The sequence below is a fragment of the Cnephaeus nilssonii genome (genome assembly GCF_951640355.1).
Source record: "Cnephaeus nilssonii genome assembly, chromosome: 7".
NCBI classification, from domain to species: domain Eukaryota; kingdom Metazoa; phylum Chordata; class Mammalia; order Chiroptera; family Vespertilionidae; genus Cnephaeus; species Cnephaeus nilssonii.
The window spans coordinates 10,201,397-10,213,678 of NC_137078.1; the positions used below are offsets into that span (position 1 = coordinate 10,201,397).

Consider the following 12,282-nt stretch of genomic DNA (forward strand, 5'->3'; position numbering starts at 1 on the left):
GGAGAAACCCCAAGATGACAATCTTCTCCAGATAGGTCAGTGCCAGGACAGAGGAGGAACTCAACAAATACGTGCTGAATGAGGAGTGAACAGATGAATGCTCTTTTACTACTATGGCATATTTCATACTACTACAGACTACACACACACACACACACACACATACACTGAGTGGCCAGATTATTATGACCACCACATCAGTACTTTGTTGGGCCACCTTTTGCCTTCAACACTGCAGCGATTCTTCTTGGCATTGACTCCACAAGATGTTGAAAGGTGGTGCGAGGAATCTGACACCATGCCTGATGAATAGCACTGTCCAGTTCTGTGAGATTTGATGGTTGTGGAACCAGCTGCCTGATGGCTCTTTTAACTTCGTCCCACAAATGCTTAATTGGATTGAGATCTGGTGATTGTGTGGGCCAACCTAAGCAAGGTAAAGTCTCCCTCATGTTCTTAAAACCACTCCTGCACAATACGAGCACCGTGGCATGGCACATTGTCTTGTTGGAAGAAGCCATCTCCATTGGGATACACCATCAACATGATAAGATGAACTTGATCAGCAATGATACTTAGGTATGTTGTGCTATTCAGATGTTGTTCCACACGAATTAAAGGGCCCAAATCATGCCAGGAAAACATGCCCCAAACCATAACACTGCCCCCACCAGCTTGAAGGGTTGTACTCATGCATGTGGGGTGCATGCTTTCATGTTGTTTCCGCCAAATTCTCACTCTGCCATCTGCATGATGCAACTGGAAACGTGATTCATCGGACCACATGACTTTTTTCCAATGCTCGACTATCCAATCCTTGTGTTCCTGTGCGAATTGGAGACGTTTTATCTTGGTAACTGCACACAGCAAAGGTGTTCGAACAGGCCTTTGGCTTCCATATCCCATATGATGCAGTGTACGGCTAATTTGCCTACAAACATGAGGTGGTCATAATAATCTGGCCAATAATACACACACACACACACACACACACACACACACACACACACACATTCTAGAGGCCCACTGCATGAAGATTCATGCAATAGGCCTTCCTTCCCCTGCCTTCCAGCACCGGTTTTCCTCCGGCACCCGGGACCCAGGCCTTTGCTCTGGCCGCCGCCTTCTGCCTTCGCTACGGCCAGAGTCTGGCGCCTTTGCTGCTGACTCTGGCAGGAGTCTGCTGTCTTCATCTTCGCTGCTAACTCTGGCCGGAGTCTGCCGTCTTTGTCTTTCCTGCAGACTCCAGCCGGAGTCTGCCATCTTTGTCTTCGCTGCAGCCAGAGTGCCACTCCTGTAGATCCCTTCACCCCCTGCCCTCACTCTCATAGCAAGTGTCCTGCCCCGTCCAGCTGCTCTGCGCCTGGAGCAGCTGGGCGGTGGGGCCACCCCCATCTTTGTCCATTTAATCTGCATATTCCCTCCTGATTGGCTGGTGGGCATCGTGGAGGTATGGTCAATTTGCATCTTCCTGTTATATTAGTGTGTGTGTGTGTGTGTGTATATATATCTTACCTAATAAAAGAGAAACATGCAAATTGACCGTACCTTCGCTATGCCCACAGCCAATCAGAGCGAATATGCAAATTAACCCAAACAAAGATGGCGGTTAATTTGCATATGCAGGCGCAGAGTGGAGTGAAGCCTGCTATGAGGGGAAGGGGGGTGGTGGAAGGAGCTACTGGAGTGGTGCTCCAGACAGAAGCGAGGATGTGCCAGCTCCGGGTGGCCTGGGAGCGGGGACGTGCCGGCTCCCGGGCTGCCGGCAAGCGGGGACTTGCCGGTTCCAGGCAGCCCGGGAGCAGGGGAGCGGGGACTTGCCGGCTCCTGGCAGAAGCGGGGACTTGCCGGCTCCCGGTAGGAGCGGGGACTTGCCGGCTCCCGGCAGGAGCGGGGACTTGCCGGCTCCCGGTAGGAGCGGGGACTTGCTGGCTCCCGGGCGGCTGGGAGTGAAGCCAGGGGCCTATTCTTGCACGAATATCGTGCAATGGGCCTCTAGTATATATATAATCCTCTCTAATAAAATGGTAATATGCAAATTAACCACCCCTCCGCTACACAAGCCACGCCCACCAGCCAAGCCACGCCCACCAGCCAATCAGGGCAAGTATGCAAATTAATCCCATTCAAGATGGCTACAGCCACAGAGAGCAAGGTTTCCCAGGTAACAGAGCAAGCCAAGCTTTCCGCGAGCTGTTGCTGGCCTAAGCCTCCACTCAAGCTACAAAGTTTCAATTATAGAAGGTAAACAAATTCAAACAAATGGTGGCAGAATGGAGCTTGAGAGAGCAGGCCAGAGCTGCCGGCGGCAACAGGGGAAGCAAAGCTTTCCGCACACCCTGGCTGGGCCCACCCGCTTCAGGCTACAAAGTTTCAATTGTAGAAGGTGAATTAACTGCCACGGAAATGGCTGCCGCCCCGGAGGGAGCAGCAGGCTTGGCTCCGCTCCAGGCTACAAAGTTTCAATTGTAGAAGGAAAATAAATTCCAGGTACCAGGGCCTCTGCTTGGGTCGCCAGGGTGCGTGGCTGGCCTGCAAACCACCACAGGCCCCTCGCTCAGGCCGCCCCACGCCCCAAGGGAACCCCACCCTGATCCAGGACACCCTTCAGGGCAAACCAGCTGGCCCCCACCCGTGCACCAGACCTCTTCCTATCTAATAAAAGAGTAATATGCAGATTGATCATCACTGCAACACACAATATAGCTGTCCCCATGTGGTCAAAGATCCTGCCCCCATGTGGACACAAGATGGCCACTACAAGATGGCCAGCAGGAGAGGGCAGTTGGGAGGCACCCGGCCTGCAAGGGAGGGCAGTTGTGAGGGTCCAGGCTTGCAAGGGAAGGCAGTTGGAGGTGATCCACCCTGCAGGAGAGGGCAGTTAGGGGTGACCAGGCTGGCAGAGGAGGGAAGTTGGGGGCAAACAGGCTGGCAGGGGGGCAGTTAAGAATCAACCAGGCTGGCAGTGGAGTGGTTAGGGGGTGATCAGGCTGGCAGGCAGAAGCGGTTAGGGGCAATCAGGAAGGCAGGCAGGCAAGCAGTTGGGAGCCAGCAGTCCTGGATTGTGAGAGGGATGTCCGACTGCCCGTTTAGGCCCGATCCTGGTGGGATCGGGCCTAAACGGGCAGTCGGACATCCCTCCAGGAGTCCCAGATTGGAGAGGGTACAGGATGGGCTGAGGGACAACCCCCCACCGTGCATGAATTTCATGCACCGGGCTTCTAGTTTTATATATATTTGAATACAATTCATATAATATACTAGTGGCCCAGTGCACGAAATTTGTGCACGGAAGAGGCGGTTCCCTCAGCCCAGCCTGCACCCTTTCCAATCGGGGACCCCTTGGGGGATGTCTGACTGCCAGTTTAGGCCCAATCGATCAAGCCTAAACCGGCAGTCGGACATCCCTGTCACAATCTGGGACTGCTGGCTCCTAACTGCTCACCTGCCTGCTTGCCTAATCGCCCCTAACTGCCTCTGCCTGCCTGATCACCCCCAACTGCCCTCCCTTGCCGGCCTGATCTCACCCCCAACTGCCCTCTCCTGCCGCCTGATCTCACCCCCAACTGCCCTCCCCTGCCAGCCGGGTTGCCCCCAACTGCCCTCCCCTGCCAGCCTGATCTCGCCCCCAACTGCCCTCCCCTGCTAGCCTGGTTGCCCCCAATGCCCTCCCCTGCCGGCCTGATCTCGCTCCCAAAGGCCCTCCCCTGGAGGCCTGATCTTGCCCCCAACGGCCCTCACCTGCTGGTCTGATCTCGCCCCCAACTTCCCTCCCCTTGCCGGCCTGGTTGCCCCCAACTGCCTTCCCCCTGCTGGCCTGATCTCGTCCCTAACTGCCCTCCCCTTGCTGGCCTGGTTGCCCCCAACTGCCCTCCCCTGCCAGCCTGATCTGGCCCCCAATTGCCCTCCTTTGCTGGCCAATTTGGTTCTAATTGGTCAGTTTCTATGCCAGTCAGTGTCAAAAACTCCACCTCTTAGGCAGCTATTGGCTCCTCACAGTTGACCCAGATTTGGTTCTAATTGGTCAGTTTCTATGCCAGTCAGCATCAAAAGCTCCGCCTCCTAGGCAGCCATTGGCTCCTCACAGTTGACCGAGATTTGGTTCTGATTGGCCAGTTTCTATGCCAGTCAGCATCTCTGGGCCTATCAACAGGGCCTGATCAGAAAGGCAGGGCTGATCAGCAGCCCCAGTGGAGGCCTCGAGAGAAATGGACGCAGGGCTGCTGGCCAGGCTCGAAGGGAAAGAGAGAGGCAAGTGCTGGTCAAAAGCTGCCTCAGATGCTACAGATCAGCCCCTGCTTCTCTCTTCAGGTCTCTTTCCGGGCCTGATTCAAAGCCCCCTCAGCAGTCACTGCTGGGTCACCGGGCCTGCAGCCACAGTAGTCAGCGCTGGGTCACCATGGCAACCCAGCGCTGACTTTCGGTTGGTCAGCCTTTGGTCGTGATCGGTCGTTACACCCTGGCTCTTTATTATAGAGATAAATATGTAAATTATATATTTTTAATACAGGCTAATCATGCCTGCACTCCTTTTCCAGATAAATCTCTAACTACAAAACCTCACATACCTTAATCCCCACTAATGTTGAATCACTCATGTCTATTTGTATTACCCAGTTTTCCCAAGAAATTAATAACGCCACTAATTCCTACTCTCAAAATTATATTGCTTCAAAACATAAATTTAATCACATCCCTTCCATTAAAACCTGCCTGATCTCCTCACACAAAATGTATCACTTTAATAATCTCCTAGAGTAAGAGTAACGGCATCAGTGTGAAGAAATATGGAAAAACAATTTATGGCATTCTTTTTATGTTTTATGGTGCTAACTAATGGTTGAATATCCAAGTAGAGAGACACCATTCAGTAAAACTTGCTGCAATGATAGAAATTTTCTATATTATTGCTGCCTAATAGCCACACATTGCTAGCTATGGGGAAGTAAAGTACAGTGTATGGAATACAGTCAATAATATTGCAATAACTATGTATGGTGCAGATGGGTACTTGATTTATCTGGGTGATCACTTCATAAATGTCCAATCATTATGTTGTACACCTGAAACTAATATTATACTGTATGTCAACTGTAATTGAAAAATAAATAAAATTATAAGGCCATTCTTAATGCATCTAAAAATGAACAAGTCAAATTACAAATATAATAACTTCTTTGTTAATAATACAAATCATCAAGTTTGAAATTACAATGCATTGATTTCTTCTTAAAAACAAGTTATTAGCATTATTAGTCTAAAACCTATATTTAGAGATGAGTCACAATGGAAATGATCAACTAGCAACAAATAGACTGGAGATTTTAAATTCTCAACACTGGCTCTGTGATGTGGAGTAAATTAATTTTTCTGAGTCTTAGTTCACTTAATTGTATATACACAAAGCCTGTAGCTCTAAATAAACTATAGGTATTATTACTACAAGTTTGCTCTATAATTTTTTTTTGTCAGAACTTATAAACACGGTGCTTGGCCCCAATGAGCCAAGGATACAAGCTGCTACACAAGCCCAGGACCAAAGTTTCAGGAGGGTAGAGAGTTTGTCTGATTCACTGTTACCTTGTCCATGCATAACACAGTACCTGGAATTTAAATAGTTCTGAATATGTATATCTTTTTGACTAGAAGGAAGAAGAGTATTTTAATATCCCTCAAAGCTGGATCAGCCTAATCTTTTGCATCATTTCCTGCTCTAATAATAGACTCTGATACTTCTGATAGTAAAGATATCCAATAAGCAAAAGGAAGATCTTTAATTTCTTAAGGAATTGTCTAAAATGGTAAATATTTCTTCATGTTTTACAATCTGCAAATAAATATATGTCAAGACATTCATACTTTGAGATTTAAAAGGCCAAGGAGTCAAAAAGCACAAATATTCACAATTATAAACAATGGTTTTTCCCCCATAATAGAAAACTATGCTTAAAAAACACACCCAAAACAGCCCTAGCTGGCTTGGCTCAGTAGATAGAGTGTCAGCCTGCAGTGAAGGGCCCTGGGTTCAATTCCAGTCAAGGGCACATGTCCAGGTTGGGGGCTCATCCCCAGTAGGGGATGTGCAGGAGGAAGCCGATCAATGATTCTCTCTCATCACTGATGTTTCTACCTCTCTCCCTTCCTCTCTGAAATCAATAAAAATATATATATTTTTAAAAACCATAACAAATGCTACATATAATTCTAGTACTGCTCATAAAACCAACTATAATAAATATCCTATATAATAAAAGCATAATATGCAAATTGTCTCCTCAACTGGAGTTCTTCCAGTTCAACCAGGGGGCGGGCAAGCCGGGGGAAGGGAATGAGGCCCCGGCCAGCAGCCAGCAGCCGCTAGGGACCCTACAAGCCTCTAGTTAATATATAAAATGTTTGAGAAAACTCTAACTCTGTAGCTAAAACCCTTCTAAGGCTGGTTCTGCTAGGCATGTTCTAAGTTCAATAAAGGAAGCTGATGCCACAATGGCTGTCAGAAACGTACAAGTCACAATGCAGCTAAGTGGGAACAAAGACCCATGGAACCCAGTATTTCAGCAGCTCTAAATAAAGTCCCACCTGTCATTATGTCAAATGATTTGGCCCACTTCCATGACAACACAAAAGTCACTTTTGTTGCAAGTCCAATGTGCTGAGAGAATGAGCGGGGAAAGGCTGTTTGAAGGTTAGAAATACTCTGACCAGTTTAAGCAGAATATCAATAAATAAAACTCCTTAATGCCCTTAACATTACTGGTTAAAATAGTCATGAATTAACAGATGTTACTAGTATAACTACATGCCCAGGTAATAAACAAATTGAGTTATATAAATAGGTGACCTGCAAATAAAGAGCTCAAGAATAAATAATTAATTATAAACTATGTGGAAAAGATATCTCGCAAATTTAACGCATCAACAAATGGCACCTAATGAAATGGTTCATAATACAAAGAGCAGATCTCATATTTTCCATCACCTGAAACACAGATCTTGTCATAAATTATGTTTTCATACATCAAACTGATACTAAAAGGGTAATTCAAGCTTAGGGAGCTTCTTTAGTATTCTACATTTAAAAATTAAACTATTATTAGTTCATCAAAATTGTATAAATGTAATTACTTCATTTCTTCAGTTTGTTACAATTTAGTCAAAGTATTTTAAAAATGAGGCTAAGACATACCAAGGCTGATCAAATGTTTTAAAAAAATCAAACACCTAAGATAGGGGAGTTTGAGGGAAGGAAGGAAGAAAAGAAGAAAGAACCAGAGGTGGGGGTAGATGGGGGCAAGACAAAGAGAGAGAGAGAAAATAATGCATTTTGACCAACTAATCTTACCTCCAGCAAATAAGATCTTTACTGAGTACTTTCCCATTATCTTCCTCCCTGGGGCGGGCTGACAGATACTTTGTCCATGAGTGAGGAAAGTCTGTTTTTTCCCCTTTCCTAAGGCTCTGAGTCCCACCCCTTCCACCCCCCCTCTTCCCGCCCCAGCCCTCTAGTCCCCACAAACAATTTCTCTGGCTTTATAGCCCATCCTGCTCTCCATCCACCTGAGGCAGGGCAGGTCTCTCAAGTCCTTCCATCCTGCCTGGCTGCATTTCCACCTCCAGACACAAGTTCCAGTAGTGAGTTAAGGAGCACTGGGCTGGTCAGCTCAGCTGGTGTGGGAGGAAAACAAGTAGTCTTGCCTCACTGGCTTTCAGAAAAGCTAGGCTGATTTCACACCAGGTAATTCTTTAGGAATTTCATGTAATTCCTCTGATAGAGTGTATTTTATGGAGGGGGAGGCATTCTAAGCATCACTTATATTCCTACTAGAGACCTGGTGCACAAAATTCGTGCATGGGTCGGGTCCCTTAGGCCTGGCCGGTGATCAGGGCCAATCGGGGCCTTCCAGCTGCTGGCCAGGGCCTTCCTTCATTCGTCGCCGCCCCCTGGTAGTCAGTGCACATAATAGTGAGCAGTCAAACTCCCTGTCGGTCGAACTCCCGAAGGGACAATTTGCATATTAGCTTTTTATTATATAGGATAAACAACACAATAATCCTATGAAGTAAACACCATTATTACCTCTTTGCTATAGATAAGGAAACTGGGGCACAGAAAGGTTGTGACTGGTCCTAGGTCATGAAAGCCAGACAGTTACAGAGGCAGGGTTTCAGCCCAGGCCTTCTGGCTTCAGAACCTATGCTCTGCACCACTACACCCCACTATCCTAACACTCTCTTCTCTGAAACTCTTTTTAGAGTGCATAGAAGCAAATCAAATAAGGAAATATAAAAAATAAAATTTGGGTTTAAATTCTTACTATTAAAATTCTTAAGATATTTACTTATTACAGATAGATATTGAAAGGTGGCAAAATATTCTACCCCAAAATACAACAATTGGGAATAAGAATAATTTTGAGCTAAAGGTACTTGAAAAACATCAGATGCAGGAAGAGCACTCCAACCTCCTTTTAATCTGAAAGCAGGAGGAAAACTCCCATGAAAAAGATGCCCTCTGGTTATCAGGCGGAAAGAAACACTCTCATCACCAGAGATGGAGAGTGAAGGAGAAGGAACATCTGCACAAGCACCTTAATGTTAAAGTAACTTTCATCTTCCTTATACATTAGCTACTTTTCTGCATTGCCTCTCTTTGTTCAACCTAGTATATAAACACATAGGCCTAGCCACTTTTTTGAGTCTTTGTTTTCCCAAGGGGTCTTCCGTGAACATGTAAAATCTGTATACTTTTCTCCTGTTAATCTGTCTTATGGCCATGTAATTCTCAGGCCCAGCCAGAGACCATAAAAGAGTCAAGTTGTGCCTTCCATACAATACAAATCTCATAAGAAATAGATGAAAGGAAAGCAAAACAAATCAAAATAAAACAATAAATTCACGAAAAATCCAGTCTCTTGAAGAGAAGATGGTTGTAATGTTTTACACCTCTCTGGGTTTCAGAGTAGGCAGCAAAACCAATCAATCAAACAATTTTAAATGGCTTTAGATCAAAACAAGGAAGAAAAAATATAACATATGACATTCATAATTATATAAATTTCCACATCTAGGAAAAGAGAGACATAATTTGATAGCATTTATGCAGTTAACATGTTACAGACCACAGAACTTCAGTCTTTTCAGGGTGGTACAGAAATGTTTCAAAGCTAGAAAGATGTCAGACCACACAAGCAGAAACACTTGCTGGATTAGGGGAGGCATCTGCACTGACCCATCCTACCTAAGCCGAAGTATATGCGCATGGCAAGATGCACTGGGGAGTATGCCCAGTGAGCAGTTGTTGAGTGACTGTCAGAAACAGATGAAAGGCAGAGGTATATTTACATATGAAAGGAAGAAAGATTTATATTAAAAGGAGAAAATCTATTTTGTGTTATTCCAAAATTATGACTATGAATAAATATGTCCCAGGCAAATATTTTAAAAAATAAGAAATGCCTAGTAATATCAAAGGCTGCATGTAAACTAGAAAGCCTGTAACTAAAACTATTCTATCATATTGTAGATAAAAATAATTCAGTCAAAAGTTCCCAAATGCCCACCATATACTAGGCCAGTGTTGCACAGTGGTTGAGCGTTGACCTATGAATGAGGTGGTCATTGGTTCAATTCCCGGTCAGGATACATGCCAGGGTTGTGGGCTCAGGCCCCCGTGTGGGGCGTTCGGGAGGCAGCCAATTGGTGATTCTCTCTCATCATTGATGTTTCTGTCTCTCTCTCCCTCTCCCTTCCTCTCTAAAAGAAATAAAATATATATTTAAAAAAATAAAAAAAATAACAACAAATGACAAGTGCTGGCGAAGATGTGGAGAAAAAGGAGCCCTCGTGCACTGCTGGTGGGAATGCACACTGGTGCAGCCACTATGGAGAACAGTATGGAGTTTCTTCAAAAAACTAAAAATGGAACTCCCATTTGACCCAGTGATCCCACTTCTAGGAATATATCCCAAGAAACTAGAAACACCAATCAGAAAGGATTTATGCACCCCTATGTTCATAGCAGCACAATTTACAATAGCTAAGATTTGGAAACAGCCTACGTGCCCATCAGCAGATGAGTGGATTAAAAAACAGTGGTACATCTACACAATGGAATACTATGCTGCTGTAAAAAGGAAGGAATTCTTACCATTTGCAACAGCATGAATGGAACTGGAGAGCATTACACTAAGCGAAATAAGCCAGTCAGAGAAAGATAAATATCACATGATCTCACTCATTTGTGGAATATAGTGAACAACATAAACTGATGAACAAAAACAGATCCAGAGACAGAGAAGCATCTATCAGACCGTCAAACCTCAGAGGGAGGGGAGGGGATGGCAGGGGTAAAGGGGAGAGATCAACCAAAGGACTTGTATGCATGCATATAATCCTAACCAATGGACACAAACAACAGGGCGATGAGGGCATGAGTGGGGGGTGGGGGGACACTGGGGACACATATGTAATACCTTAATCGATAAAGGAAAAAAATAAATAAAATAAAAAATAAATAAAAATACATAATTTTGCCCTGGCTGTTGTGCTCAGTTGTTAGAGCATTGGCCAAGCAATTAAGGGTCTCAACTTTGATTCCCAGTCAAGGGCACGTACCATGATTGGTTGCAAGTTCATCCCCAGACAGTCAGGGTGTGAGTGGGAGGCAACCAATCAATGTGTCTCTTGCACATCACTCTCCCCCTCCCTTCCTTCCATGCTCTAAAAATCAATGGAGAAAATATCCTGGGGTAAGGATTAACAAAACAAAACAAAACAAAACAAAACAAAACAAAACAAAACAAAAAGCAGTAAAAAAATACATAATTTAAAAACAATCACAATATACCATTGTAATTGCTATAATCATGGTATAAAGGAAGTGTTACAGGTACTCCAAGCAATACTTGTACAGAGGCACTGATATATTATGATGTAGCTGGAACTAGGTGGCTGGAGTTATATGAAAGGGCCCTTTCAATTACATAAACACTGAAGAAGAAAGATTATTATCACAGTGAAGTACACTCATATTTCAACAGGTGTCAGAAAACCGTTCCCAGGTTATCAACTCACTTTTTCAAAATAAGCTCATATCTTAGCAAGTTAATCCATGAAAGTTATGGCTTTAACTCTATTGCCAACAATTTTACAACAGGCAGTTTTTTATATCTGATATATATTTTAAATGCTAGAAAACAGAGATTTTTTTTAAACATATTTTATTGATTTTTTACAGAGAGGAAGAGAGAGGGATAGAGAGTTAGAAACATTGATGAGCGAGAAACATCGATCAGCTGCCTCTTGCACACCACCTACTGGGGATGTGCCCGCAACCAAGGTACATGCCCTTGACCGGAATCGAACCTGGGACCCTTGAGTCCAGAGGCCGACGCTCTATCCACTGAGCCAAACCGGTTTCGGCAAAAACAGAGATTTTTATAGAGAAAATGGAATGTAAAAGAAGTATTAATACAAATTCTTACCACTCCAAGAATATTACTTATAGTTATTTTTGCATAAACATATATCATAATCATAATGTGTCTTCAATTTTTATATCCTTCTCTATTATCATCCATTTTACAGAAGTCCAAAATGTTAAATGTCTCGTCCAGGTACACTCATCTAGGAGTTAACAGGGTTCGGCGCTAAAGTCAGACCGTCTTGCTAGAGGTCATGCTCTTACCCAACCACATACTGTTTCTCAATGATAAAAGGAGCCTCCCTAAGGAGATTCTTGGGGACTACAGTTCAGACTATCTAGTCGTTATTAAAATCTGATTGTAACTAAGAGAGCTGAAACTTAATTGTATTATATCTTTCCTGTTGCAGAGGAAAGCTCTCTGTGTTCATTCATATGCCATCTCTTAGTCATTAATCAGATGTCTACTTAGTACCTATATAAAACCACTGTGCTGGGGACACCGTTTTTGTGCCATGGACCTTTGGCAATCTGTGAAGCCTATGATGCTTTCTCAGAAGAATGTTTTTAAAGATACAAAATAAAATACATAAACTTACAAAGGAAGCAAATTATATTGAAGTACCATTATCAAAATATTTTGAAAGGCACATTTATGATATAACAATACATGACCTTTATTTAAAGTCTAGCAATTTGATGGAGGAAGACAAAACAGCTGAGGCTGGAATCCTACATAATAAAGAGGCAATATGCAAATTGACCATCACGCCATCACAAGCTGGCAGCGGCCATAGTGGGGGCAGGAGTTCCCTCAGCCCCGCCAGGGGCCTTGGGTCCTCCTGCACCCCCCACTGACT

General features: G+C 44.4%; 1 protein-coding gene across 1 annotated transcript in view; it reads right to left on the minus strand.

The window, feature by feature from the left end:
• GMDS (GDP-mannose 4,6-dehydratase) overlaps window positions 1–12,282 on the minus strand; it is a 687,968-nt gene that overhangs the window by 414,468 nt on the left and 261,218 nt on the right. The window lies entirely within an intron of this gene.